We start from the raw sequence: 14,684 nt of genomic DNA, 5'->3' as shown, positions 1-14,684 counted from the left end.
CCGGTTTATAAAATATCACTGCCGGTCTCAAATGATAGATTAATGTATGACCATTCAAAAAATATATGGTTTCTATGTACTTCTACATGAAATAAGTGCAAAAATGACTACTTCCGGTTCACCCAAGGTCACTTCCGGTTGACATTTTTCAAGGTCATATGTCACCCAACATTTTGCAAAAGATCTTATGGCTTTATCATGTACCAATATGAAGTAATAATCAATTTACCTTAAAATAAAACATTTCAGGGGCAATAACTCCAATAAGATGTCGCTGGATTGTCTCAGACCAAATGTATCATATCTTCATCACAATATAACAAACATTTTGCACTTGTTCTTTAATATATAACATTAAAAATATCGGAGAAAATGCAAAAACAAGCAAAAGACAAAATTCAGAACATGACCTTGACCTTTGACCTTGACCTCATTTTCGAAGTTAGGATGTAAGGACCTCAAATAAAAAAACTATAGGTTTAGTCGGCTTACAGTTTATGAGTAACAAAAACATAACGACAAATTTATTTGATAAAGGTAGATAACTCCTATAAAATTTCATCGAATCGCTTCGATCCAAATTAGCCAAAAATTCCTGAGGATCTAACGAACAATTTAGAAAAAGAATTTTGTCGATATCTTTTTTTGTTACGAAGGAGATGCACACACTTGATAAACAGTGAATAGGGAGATAACTCTTCCAAAGATAATTGTTCGGCTTAGCAGGGTGAAATTTAAAAGCGCATAAACTATACGATACAATATGAGAAATATCTAAGCGACATATTGCGAAACAAAAATTTCAAAAGTTGGCGGGAAAAAAAAAAATAATAATAATAATAATCAGAAGAAGAAATACAATAGGTCTTTCCACAGAAAAGTGGAAAGACCTAATAATCAGAACAAATACAATAGGTCTTTCCACAGAAAAGTGGAAAGACCTAATTAAAAACCAATTGTTCAAAGAACAATTGAAGGTCTTTCCACATCAATTTTCTAAATAATTGATAGGAAGCTACTTCTGGTTTACTCAAAGTTATTAATAGCGTTAAAGTATAGATTTCTTCATACTGATTCAATAAATAAATGGTTTCTATATACTTTTGCCTGAAATAAGGGAGATAATTGCCAACTTCCGGTTAAGAAAATGTCACTTCCGGTCTCATATGATCGCTTTATTCACACTGATTCCAAAAATATATAGTTTGTATATACTTATGCCTGTGAAAAGGAAGATAATATGCTACTTCTGGTTTATAAAATGTCCATTCCGGTCTCACAAATGGAAGTTTTTAACGACCTTGACTAATTCCGGTCTCAAATGATAGGTTAACCTATGATCATTCAAAAAATATATGGTTTCTAAGTACTTTTCCATGAAATAAGTGCAAAAAATACTACTTCCGGTTCACTCAAGTTCACTTCCGGTTTACTTTTTTCAAGGTCATATGTCAACCAACAGTTTGCAAAAGACCCTATGGCTTTATCATGTACCAAGTTGGAGTAATAATCAATTAACCTTAAATTGAATCATTTCGGGGACAATAACTCCTATTAGATATCATTGGATTGTTTCAGACCAAATGTATCATATCTTAATCACAATTAAGCAAACATTTTGCACTAGTTCTTTAATTTGTTATTTTAAAAGTGACAGAGGAGATCAAATAACAAGGAAAAGTCAAAATTTAGAATATGACCTTGACCTTTGACCTTGGCCTCAATTTCATTTAAATGAACCAAGGAACTCAAATCAATATACCTTAGGTATCTATCACTTACCATTCATGCTATACATTTATATATCCCTTATGTCAAATACAGAAGGGGATATAACTCTCATATGGAGTTTACGTATCGCTTCTGTCAAAATTGGACAAAACATCCTGAGGATATAACGAGCAATTTGGTAAAATAAATTTGTCGCTTTCTTATACGGTTACGGAGGAGATGCATGCACAAGGAAAACAGTGTTCAGGGAGATAACTCCTACAAAGAAAAGTATTCGGTTAAGCAGGGTCAAATACAAAGGCGCAGAAACTGTTCGATATCATATACGAAACATCTAAGCCACATCTTGCGAAACAAAATTTTATCGCAAGAACAAAATTTGGCGGGAGAAAAAAAAATAATCAGAAGAAAACCAATAGGTCTTTCCACAGAAAAGTGCCATAACTAGATTTGCCATTGCAAGCAATGGCGGATGGCACCCTTCCAACATTGCCACTAAACTGCTGCCATTCTGAAAATTTAAAATAGTCCCATAAATACATCACAACATACATGACATATTTGTTTGTAAATTTTCAGAAAGTTTGGAGCATTTTTCAATTTTTCACATTTTTGCAGTTTCCATGGCAACGGCGGCCATTTTGGAATTCCAAAGTCTTATCTTTACTTACCATTTACCATTTATAATGAGTTTCATTAAGTTTGGAGCATTTTGAGATTTTTGGACATTTTTGCTGTTTCCATGGTAACGGTGTCCATTTCGAAAATTCCAACAACATTGACTAATATGCCATGTTATATATTCATGAAATTTGTTTCGGTTTGATCTTATATTCCTTAAGAAAATGCTGCTTTGATGTTTTCCCTTATGTTACACTTTTCTCCAGTTTCTATGGCAATGGCAGCCATTTTGAAAATTCCAAATACTGTTGGTACCTCAGGGCACCACTGCCAACATTTACATAAACTTTCATGAGGTTGCCTCTTATAACAAAAGATTTAGAATTTTAATCTTTTTTGACATTTTTGCAGTTTCCATGGTAACGGTGTCCATTTCGAAAATTCCAACAACATTGACTAATATGCCATGTTATATATTCATGAAATTTGTTTCGGTTTGATCTTATATTCCTTAAGAAAATGCTGCTTTGATGTTTTCCCTTATGTTACACTTTTCTCCAGTTTCTATGGCAATGGCAGCCATTTTGAAAATTCCAAATACTGTTGGTACCTCAGGGCACCACTGCCAACATTTACATAAACTTTCATGAGGTTGCCTCTTATAACAAAAGATTTAGAATTTTAATCTTTTTTGACATTTTTGCAGTTTCCATGGTAACGGCGGCCACTTTGAACCATTCCAATGTCTCTTGCACAACTTCACATGGCGGTTCATATTATGGTATAGTTCCATCAACATGGGTCTGACCAATCCCGAGAAATAGCATGGACAAAATGTGTGGAAGAATAAAAATAACTAGACTTGCCAGTGCAAGCAATAGCGGATGTCACCCTTCCCCCCATTGCCACTAAGTGGCACCCATTTCAAAAACTTTAAACATAGAATGCACACATATGCATGGCAATACATCTTTCTGTAAATTTTCGGAAAATTTGAAGCATTTTTAAAAATTTCACATTTTGACTTTTTTTGCATTGTTTCCATGGTAACGGCAGCCATTTTGGAAATTCCAATGCCAAACGCCACGTCTACAAATGTTGCTTATCATTACTGTGAGGTTTCATAAAGTTTGAAGCATTTTGAAATTTTTGAAAATTTTGCTGCAGTTTCCATGGCAACATAGTAGTACCAATCATTGTCAAAATCATCCAAAACCTGTATATAATGGACAACTACATTGTATCAAAATTTAATGATTTTAAGTTTAGGCATACCCAAATAATTCACCAAACCCTAAAATTTAATTTTTTCACCTTTTTTCAGTTTCCATGGTGATGGCAGCCATTTTTTAGTTCCAAAGTTGCACTGCAACCCGAAAGTCAGGGTTCCTTGTTATAGTGAACAACCATTAAGATTGGTTCCTTTGGCTCTGAGAAAACTCCCGGACAAAATTAGGTGGAAGAATAATAATAACTAGATTTGCCTAGCAAGCAATAGCGGATGTCACCCTTCCCCCATTGTCACTAGATTGCAGCCAGTTTCAAAATTTTAGACAGTGAATGCACATATATACTGATGGCTATACATCTTTCTGTAATTTTTTAGAACATTTAGTGGATTTACAAATTTTACGCATAACTTTCCTTTTTTGCCTTGTTTCCATGGTAACGGCAGCAATTTTTGAAATTCCAACGCCAATTGCTGCTTCCACACATGACAGTCAACATTATTGTAAAGTTTTATTAAGTTTGAAGCATTCTGAAATTTTTGAAATTTTTGCTCCTGTATCCATGGTAACATAGTAGTTCCAATGATTGTCAAAATCATTCAACACCTGTATATAATGGGCAACTATATTGTATAAAAAATTGATGATTTGAAGTTAAAGCATACCGAAATTATTCACCAAATCCTGAAGTTTTTGAATCATTTTGACCTTTTTGCATTGTTTCCATGGTAACGGCAGACATTTTGGAAATTCTAACGCCAAATTCCACATCTACCAATGTTGCTCATCGTTACTGTGAAGTTTCAAAAAATTTTGAGCATTTTTATATTTTTAAAATTTTTGATGTAGTTTCCATGGCAACATAGTAGTTCCAATGATTGCAAAAATCATCCAAAACCAGTATAAAGTGGGCACCTAAATGGTATTAAAATATAATGATTCTAAGTTTAAGCATCTCCAAATAATTCACCAGAACCAAAAACTGGATTTTTTTACATTTGTTCCGTTTCCATGGTAACGACAGCCATTTTTAATGTTCTTAAGACCTACTGCAACCCGAAATTTTGTGTTCCTCATTATCGTTAATTATCATTAAGATTGGTTCCATTGGCTCCAAAAAAACTGCAGAACAAAATTAGGTGAAAGAATAATAATAATAATTAAAAACCAAAGAACAATTGAAGGTCTTTCCACATAAATTTTCTAAATAATTGATAGAAAGCTACTTCTGGTTTACTCAAAGATATTAATAGCGTCAAAGTATAGATTTCTTTATACTGATTCAATAAATAAATGGTTTCTATATACTTTTGCCTGAAATAAGGGAGATAATTGCTAACTTCCGGTTTAGAAAATGTCACGTCATGTCTCATATAATAGCTTTATTCACACTGATTCCAAAAATATATAGTTTGTATATACTTATGCCTGTAATAAGGAAGATAATATGCTACTTCCGGTAGATAAAATGTCACTTCCGGTCTAGGTTAACCTATGATCATTCAAAAAATATATGGTTTCTAGGTACTTTTCCATGAAATAAGGGCAAAAAATACTACTTCCGGTTCACTCAAGATCACTTTCGGTTTACTTTTTTCAAGGTCATATGTCAACCAACAGTTTGCAAAAGATCCTATGGCTTTATCATGTACCAAGTTGGAGTAATAATCAATTAACCTTAAATTGAATTATTTCAGGGACAATAACTCCTATAAGATATCACTGGATTGTTTCAGACCAAATGTATCATATCTTAATCACAATTAAGCAAACATTTTGCACTAGTTCTTTAATTTGTAATTTTAAAAGTGACAGAGGAGATCAAATAACAAGGAAAAGTCAAAATTTTGAATATGACCTTGACCTTTGACCTTGGCCTCAATTTCATTTAAATGAACTTAGGAATTTAAATCAATATACTTTAGGTCTCTTTCACTTAACATTCATGCTATACATTTATATATCCCTTATGTCAAATACAGAAGGGGAAATAACTCTCATATGGAGTTTACGTATCGCTTTGGTCAAAATTGGACAAAACATCCTGAGGATATAACGAGCAATTTGGTAAAATAAATTTGTCGCTTTTTTTACGGTTACGGAGGAGATGCACGCACAAGGAAAACAGTGTTCGGCGAGATAACTCCTACAAAGAAAAGTATTCGGTCCAGCAGGGTCAATTTCAAAGGCGCATAAACTGTTCGATATCATATACGAAACATCTAAGTGACATCTTGCGAAACAATAATTTATCGCAAGAACAAAATTTGGCGGAAGAAAAAAAAAATTAAAAACCAATTGTTCAGAGAACAATTGAAGGTCTTTCCACATAAATTTTCAAAGTTATTGAAAAGAAGCTAGTTCCGGTTTACTCAAAGTTAAAATTGGATTCCAATCATAAGTTTCTTCAAACTGATGCGATAAATGAATTGTTTCTATATACTTTTGAGTAAAATAAGAGAGATAATGTGCTACTTCCGGTGAATTAAACGTCACTTCCGGTCTCATTTGATAGCTTCGTTTACACTGATTCCAAAAATATATAGTTTCTATATACTTTTGCATGTAAAACAGAAGATAATTGGCCACTTCCGGTTTATCGAAAGTCACTTCTGGTCTTTGGTGATAAGTTTATGTAGTTATATTACAAAATATATGGATTCTGAGTACTTTTCCATGAAAAAAGTGCGAAAAAGGCTACTTCCGGTTTTCTCAAGGTCACTTCCGGTTGACATTGTAACAGGTCATATGGCTTTATAATGAACCAAGATGAAGTAATAATCAATTAACCTTATAATTAGATATTTCAGGGGCACTAACTTCTATAAGATGCCATTAGATTGTTTCAAACAAAATGTAACATATCTTCATTACAATAAAGCAAACATTTTGCACTTGTTCTTTTATATATATCTTTAAAAGTGTTTGAGAAAATGCAAAAACAAGGAAAAGTCAAAATTTAGAACTTGACCTTGACCTTTGACCTTGACTTCATATTCTAAGTTAGGACCTAGGGGCCTCAAATAAAAACATTCCAGGGTTATACGGTTAAAGGTTTATGAGTTAAAAAAACATACCGACAAATTTTTTTGGTAAAGGTAGATAACTCCTATAAAATTTCATCGAATCGCTTCGATTCAAATTAGCCAAAAATTCCTGAGGATTTAACGAACAATTTAGAAAAAGAATTTTGTCGATATCTTTTTTTGTTACGAAGGAGATGCACACACTTGATAAACAGTGAATAGGGAGATAACTCTTACAAAGATAATTGTTCGTCTTAGCAGGGTAAATTTTAAAAGCGCATAAACTATACGATACAATATGAGAAATATCTAAGCGACATATTGCGAAACAAATATTTATCGCAAGAACAAAATTTGGCGGAAGAAAAAAAAAATAATAATTATAATAATAATAATTAAAAACCAATTGTTCAAAGAACAATTGAAGGTCTTTCCACATAAATTTTCTAAATAATTGATGAGAAGATAATTCTGGTTTACTCAAAGCTACTATTGGCGTCCAATCATAGGTTTCTTCATACTGATTCAATAAACATGGTTTCTATAGACTTTTGCCTGAAATAAGGGAGATAATTGTCAACATCCGGTTTAGAAAATGTCACTTCCGGTCTCATATGATAGCTTTATTTGCACTGATTCCAAAAATATATGGTTTATATATACTTTTACCTGTAAAAAGGGAGATAATTGGCTACATCCGGTTTAGAAAATGTCACTTCCGGTCTCATATGATAGATTTATTTACACTGATTCCAAAAATATATGGTTTATATATACTTTTGCCTGTAAAACGAGAGAAAATTGGCTACTTCCGGTTTAGAAAATGTCACTTTCGGTCTCATATGATAGGTTTATTTACACTGATTCAAAAAAGATATGGTTTATATATACTTTTGCCTGTAAAAATGAGATAATATGCTACTTCTGGTTTATAAGATATCACTTCCGGTCACAAATGATAGATAAATGTATGACATTCAAAAAATATATGGTTTTTATGTACTTCTACATGAAATAACTGCAAAAATGACTACTTCCGGTTCATTCAAGGTCACTTCCGGTTGACATTTTTCAAGGTCATATGTCACCCAACATTTTGCAAAAGATCTTATGGCTTTATCATGTACCAATATGAAGTAATTATCAATTTACCTTAAAAAAAACTTTTCAGGGGCAATAACTCCAATAAGATGTCGCTGGATTGTCTCAGACCAAATGTATCATATCTTCATCACAATATAACAAACATTTTGCACTTGTTCTTTAATATATAACATTAAAAATATAAGAGAAAATGCAAAAACAAGCAAAAGACAAAATTCAGAACATGACCTTGACCTTTGACCTTGACCTCATTTTCGAAGTTAGGATCCAAGGACCTTAAATAAAAAGACTATAGGTTTATACGGCTTACAGTTTATGAGTAACAAAAACATAACGACAAATTTATTTGATAAAGGTAGATAACTCCTATAAAATTTCATCGAATCGCTTCGATCCAAATTAGCCAAACATTCCTGAGGATGTAACGAACAATTTAGAAAAAGAATTTTGTCAATATCTTTTTTTGTTACGAAGGAGATGCACACACTTGATAAACAGTGAATAGGGAGATAACTCTTACAAAGATAGTTGTTCAGCTTAGCAGGGTGAAATTTAAAAGCGCATAAACTATATGATACAATATGAGAAATATCTAAGTGACATATTGCGAAACAAATATTTCAAAAGTTGGCGGAAAAAAAAAAAAAATAATAATAATAATTAAAAACCAATTGTTCAAAGAACAATTGAAGGTCTTTCCACATCAATTTTCTAAATAATTGATGAGAAGCTAATTCTGGTTTACTCAAAGCTACTATTAGCGTCCAATCAAAGGTTTCTTCATACTGATTCAATAAACATATGGTTTCTATAGACTTTTGCCTGAAATAAGGGAGATAATTGTCAACTTCCGGTTTAGAAAATGTCACTTCCGGTCTCATATGATAGCTTTATTCACACTGATTCCAAAAATATATGGTTTATATATACTTATGCCTGTAATAAGGGAGATAATATGCTACTTCCGGTTTATAAAATATCACTTCCTGTCTCAAATGATAGATTAATGTATGACCATTCAAAAAATATATGGTTTCTATGTACTTCTACATGAAATAAGTGCAAAAATGACTACTTCTGGTTCACTCAAGGTCACTTCCGGTTGACATTTTTCAAGGTCATATGTCAACCAACATTTTGCAAAAGATTATATTACTTTATCATGTACCAAGTTGGAGTAATAATCAATTAACCTTAAATTGAATCATTTCAGGGACAATAACTCATATAAGATATCATTGGATTATTTCAGACCAAATGTATCATATCTTAATCACAATTAAGCAAACATTTTGCACTAGTTCATTAATTTGTAATTTTAAAAGCGACAGAGAAGATCAAATAACAAGGAAAAGTCCAAATTTAGAATATGACCTTGACCTTTGACCTTGGCCTCAATTTCATTTAAATGAACCAAGGAACTCAAATCAATATACCTTAGGTCTCTATCACTTACCATTCATGCTATACATTTATATATCCCTTATGTCAAATACAGAAGGGGAAATAACTCTCATATGGAGTTTACGTATCGCTTCGTTCAAAATTGGACAAAACATCCTGAGGATATAACGAGCAATTTGGTAAAATAAATTTGTCGCTTTCTTTTACGGTTACGGAGGAGATGCGTGCAAAAGGAAAACAGTGTTCGGGCCGGTTATTCCTACAAAGAAAATTATTTGGTTTCGCAGGGTCAATTTCAAAGGCGCATAAACTGTTCGATATCATATACCAAATATCTAAGCAACATATTGCGAAACAAATATTTATCGCAAGAACAAAATTAGGCGGAAGAAAAAAAAAATTAAAAACCAATTGTTCAGAGAACAATTGAAGGTCTTTCCACATCAATTTTCAAAGTTATTGAAAAGAAGCTAGTTCCGGTTTACTCAAAGTTAAAATTAGTATCCAATCATAAGTTTCTTCAAACTGATGCGATAAATGAATGGTTTCTATATACTTTTGAGTGAAATAAGGGAGATAATGTGCTACTTCCGGTGAAGTAAGCGTCACTTCCGGTCTCATTTGATAGCTTCTTTAACACTGATTCCAAAAATATATAGTTTCTATATACTTTTGCATGTAAAACAGGAGATAATTGGCCACTTCCGGTTTATCGAAAGTCATTTCTGGTCTTAAGTGATAAGTTTATGTATTTATATTACAAAATATATGGATTCTGAGTACTTTTCCATGAAAAAAGTGCAAAAAAAGCTACTTCCGGTTTTCTCAATGTCACTTCCGGTTGACATTTTTCAAGGTCATATGTCACTAAACCTTTTGTAAAATGTCATATGGCTTTATAATGAACCAAGTTGAAGAAATAATCAATTAACCTTATAATTAGACATTTCAGGGGCACTAACTCCTATAAGATGCCATTAGATTGTTTCAAACCAAATGTAACATATCTTCATTACAATAAAGCACACATTTTGCAGTTGTTCTTTCATATATATCTTAAAAAGTGTTGAAGAAAATGCAAAAACAAGGAAAAGTCAAAATTGAGAACTTGACCTTGACCTTTGACCTTGACTTCATTTTCTAAGTTAGGACCTAGGGGTCTCAAATAAAAAGATTCCAGGGTTATACGGTTAAAGGTTTATGAGTTAAAAAAACATGCCGACAAATTTATTTGGTAAAGGTAGATAACTCCTATAAAATTTCATCGAATCGCTTCGAGCCAAATTAGCCAAACATTCCTGAGGATGTAACGAACAATTTAGAAAAAGAATTTTGTCGATATCTTTTTTTGTTACGAAGGAGATGCACACACTTGATAAACAGTGAATAAGGGGATAACTCTTACAAAGGAAATGGTTCGTCTTAGCAGGGTGAAATTTAAAAGCGCATAAACTATACGATACAATATGAGAAATATCTAAGCGACATATTGCGAAACAAAAATTTCAAAACTTGGCGGAAAAAAAAAAAATAATAATAATTAAAAACCAATTGTTCAAAGAACAATTGAAGGTCTTTCCACATCAATTTTCAAAATAATTGATGAGAAGCTAATTCTGGTTTACTCAAAGCTACTATTGGCGTCCAATCATAGGTTTCTTCATACTGATTCAATAAACATATGGTTTCTATAGACTTTTGCCTGAAATAAGGGAGATAATTGTCAACTTCCGGTTTAGAAAATGTCACTTCTGGTCTCATATGATAGCTTTATTTACACTGATTCCAAAAATATATGGTTTATATATACTTTTGCCTGTAAAAAGGGAGATAATTGGCTACTTCCGGTTTAAAAAATGTCATTTCCGGTCTCAAATGATAGATTTTTTCACTCTGATTCCAAAAATATATGGTTTATATATACTTTTGCCTGTAAAAAGGGAGATAATTGGCTACTTCCGGTTTAGAAAATGTCACTTTCGGTCTCATATGATAGCTTTATTTACACTGATTCCAAAAATATATGGTTTATTTATACTTATGCCTGTAATAAGGGAGATAATATGCTATTTCCGGTTTATAAAATATCACTTCCGGTCTCAAATGATAGATTAATGTATGACCATTCAAAAAATATATGGTTTCTATGTACTTCTACATGAAATAAGTGCAAAAATGACTACTTCTGGTTTACTCAAGGTCACTTCCGGTTGACATTTTTCAAGGTCATATGTCACCCAACATTTTGCAAAAGATATTATGGCTTTATCCTGTACCAATATGAAGTAATAGTCAATTTACCTTAAAATAAAACATTTCAGGGGCAGTAACTCCAATAAGATGTCGCTGAATTGTCTCAGACCAAATGTATCATATCTTCATCACAATATAACAAACATTTTGCACTTGTTCTTTAATATATAACATTAAAAATATCGGAGAAAATGCAAAAACAAGCAAAAGACAAAATTCAGAACATGACCTTGACCTTTGACCTTGACCTCATTTTCGAAGTAAGGATCCAAGGACCTCAAATAAAAAGACTATAGGTTTATACGGCTTACAGTTTATGAGTAACAAAAACATAACGACAAATTTATTTCATAAAGGTAGATAACTCCTATAAAATTTCATCGAATCGCTTCGATCCAAATTAGCCAAAAATTCCTGAGGATGTATCGAACAATTTAGAAAAAGAATTTTGTCGATATCTTTTTTTGTTACGAAGGAGATGCACACACTTGATAAACAGTGAATAGGGAGATAACTCTTACAAAGATAATTGTCCGGCTTAGCAGGGTGAAATTTAAAAGCGCATAAACTATACGATACAATATGAGAAACATCTAAGCGACATATTGCGAAACAAATATTTATCGCAAGAACAAAATTTGGCGGAAGAAAAAAAAAAAATAATAATAATAATAATAATAATTAAAAACCAATTGTTCAGAGAACAATTGAAGGTCTTTCCACATCAATTTTCAAAGTTATTGAAAACAAGCTAGTTCCTGTTTACTTACAGTTAAAATTTGCATCCAATCATAAGTTTCCTCATTCTGATACGATAAATTAGTGGCTTTTATTTACTTTTGAGTGAAATAAGGAAGATAATTAATTACTTCCGGTGAAGTAAATGTCACTTCCGGTCTCATAGGATAGCTTCTTTCGAACTGATTCCAAAAATATATAGTTTCTATATACTTTAGTCTGTAAAACAGGAGATAATTGGCCACTTCCGGTTGATCGTAAGTCACTCGTTGTCATTAGTGAGAAGTTTATGTATCTATATTATAAAAAATATGGATTCTGAGTACTTTTCCATGAAAAAAGTGCAAAAATGGCTACTTCCGGTTTTCTCAAGGTCACTTCCGGTTGTCATTTTTCAAGGTCATATGTCACCCAACCTTTTGTAAAAGGTCATATGGCTTTGTAATGAAATAAGTAGAATAATAATAATAATCAGAACAAATACAATAGGTCTTTCCACAGAAAAGTGGAAAGACCTAATAATAATAATCAGAACAAATACAATAGGTCTTTCCACAGAAAAGTGGAAAGACCTAATAATAATAATCAGAACAAATACAATAGGTCTTTCCACAGAAAAGTGGAAAGACCTAATAATAATCAGAACAAATACAATAGGTCTTTCCACCGAAAAGTGGAAAGACCTAATAATAATAATCAGAACAAATACAATAGGTCTTTCCACCGAAAAGTGGAAAGACCTAAATATAAATCAATTGTTTTAAAAACAATTGTTAAACGGTCTTTCCCCTCCGAAACATGATTAATTGGTTTTTTGCTTGGTTGGTTGGTTGGTTGGTTGGTTGATGGTCGGTCGGTCGGTCGGTCGATTGATTGGTCGATTGATTGATTGATTGATTGATTGATTGCATGGCACTTTCTCTGTGCGACGCAGCTAACTTAAATAACGCCTATATTCTGACCGAACGTGACTGCGTACTTAGACATCCCGCACAGCCAAACGGACGCCTGAGATGTCCTCATAAAAATTGATCCTAGCATCATTCGTTTATAAATTTTCTCTAGTTTCTATGTTACTTCGGACTTCCATTTTTCATCTATTTGTTGTGTATGCATTTTGATTGAATTTGTAGGAAAACGGAGTAAATTTTATCTTGGAAGTTTTATTTTCGTTATTTGGATATGCAATGTTTTATTCTAAATTTAGGTCCGCGCGCGAGATGGTTTTGTGAAGTCACGTGACCCTCGAATATATATGTCTGGAGTTCTTTCCAGGGGAGACCGTTGAACAGAGCACATGTGTATTGATCAAAGAAACACGATAACTATTGTTTTTATTTTGTGCAGGTCATTGATGTCGGATCATGCATACATATTACGTACACATGTTTACGGGAGCACAGATTTGTATTTTAATGCATGTTTAGAAATTTGAGTGTAGGATTTCAGTAATACATTGATTTTAATTTCGCAATCAAGCGGACCGCACGTGCCTCATCGATTAATTTCAGAAAATACATGAATTGGAGCAGATTTTTGCACGGATGGATTTCTATTTCAGAAAGAAATTTGTACATAAGAAGGATTAGCATTTTACAGTATAATGTACGGGACTAAAAGCGATCTTCTTTTCTTTGAAATGGGATAACTTAAAAAAAAATCAGTTGAAAGAAAAGAGGGGGGAGTGTAGTGGTAGACTATGGTTCATTATTGAGATAAGAAACATTTACAACATGATAGCTGCAAAGTTTGAAGTTTTGATAAGTAATTTGTTGATTCGACCATAACAGGGACATTGACCCTGCAATAAAATGACGCGTACCATTTCGACAAAAAATTTCTAGTAAACACGTGTCGCGACAAACTTTTTGGTTAAATTGTTTTGTTGATATCTATAACTCTTTCTAGGAAGAAGCGATATGAGCCTGATGTAAAAAATCACAACATGACCTTGACCTTTGACCTTGACCTAGTTTTCTATTCTTTAGGACCAAGGACCTCAAATCAACAGACCCTAGGTCTCTATCACTTATGGTTTACCAGTTACAAATGAATATCACTTATTTCAAATGCATTAGGGGAAATAACTCTCATATGGAGTCTTCGTATCGCTTCCGTCAAAATTGGACAAAAAATCCTGAGGATATAGCGAGCCATTTGGTAAAATAAATTTGTCGATTTCTTTTACGGTTACGGAGGAGATGCAGTCACAAGGAAAACAGTGTTCAGGGAGATAACTCCTACAAAGAAAATTGTTCGGCTTAGAATGGGTGAAAATAAAAAGCGCATAAACTGTATGATACTATATAAGAAATATCTAAGCGACATCTTGCGAAACAAAAATTTTACGCGAGAACAAAATTAGGCGGAAGCAAAAAATAATAATAATAATAATCAGAAGAAATACAATAGGTCTTTCCACAGAAAAGTGGAAAGACCTAATAATAAAAAAAGAAACGGAGGAAAAGCAATATGTCACCGACATTGTCGATCGTGTGACATAATAATAATAATAAAAAAAAAGAAACGGAGGAAAAACAATATGTCACCCGACATTGTCGATCGGGTGACATAATAA

The 14,684-nt window shown here is 32.6% G+C and overlaps 1 long non-coding RNA gene across 1 annotated transcript; it reads right to left on the bottom strand.

Annotated features, from left to right (window-relative positions):
- Positions 1-326: 326 nt before the first annotated feature.
- On the bottom strand, positions 327-8,844 carry LOC127723316 (uncharacterized). The gene is made up of 2 exons (XR_007991995.1): positions 7,959-8,844; positions 327-429 (listed from the first exon to the last, which is right to left on the bottom strand). It is a non-coding gene; the product is annotated as an uncharacterized LOC127723316 (long non-coding RNA).
- Between the last annotated feature and the right edge of the window lie 5,840 nt (positions 8,845-14,684).

This window comes from Mytilus californianus, unplaced genomic scaffold, assembly GCF_021869535.1.
Source record: "Mytilus californianus isolate M0D057914Y unplaced genomic scaffold, xbMytCali1.0.p SCAF_1, whole genome shotgun sequence".
In the NCBI taxonomy this organism is placed as follows: Eukaryota; Metazoa; Mollusca; class Bivalvia; order Mytilida; family Mytilidae; genus Mytilus; species Mytilus californianus.
Note: the sequence above shows the minus strand (reverse complement) of the source record. Positions and strands in the feature narration are given on the sequence as shown.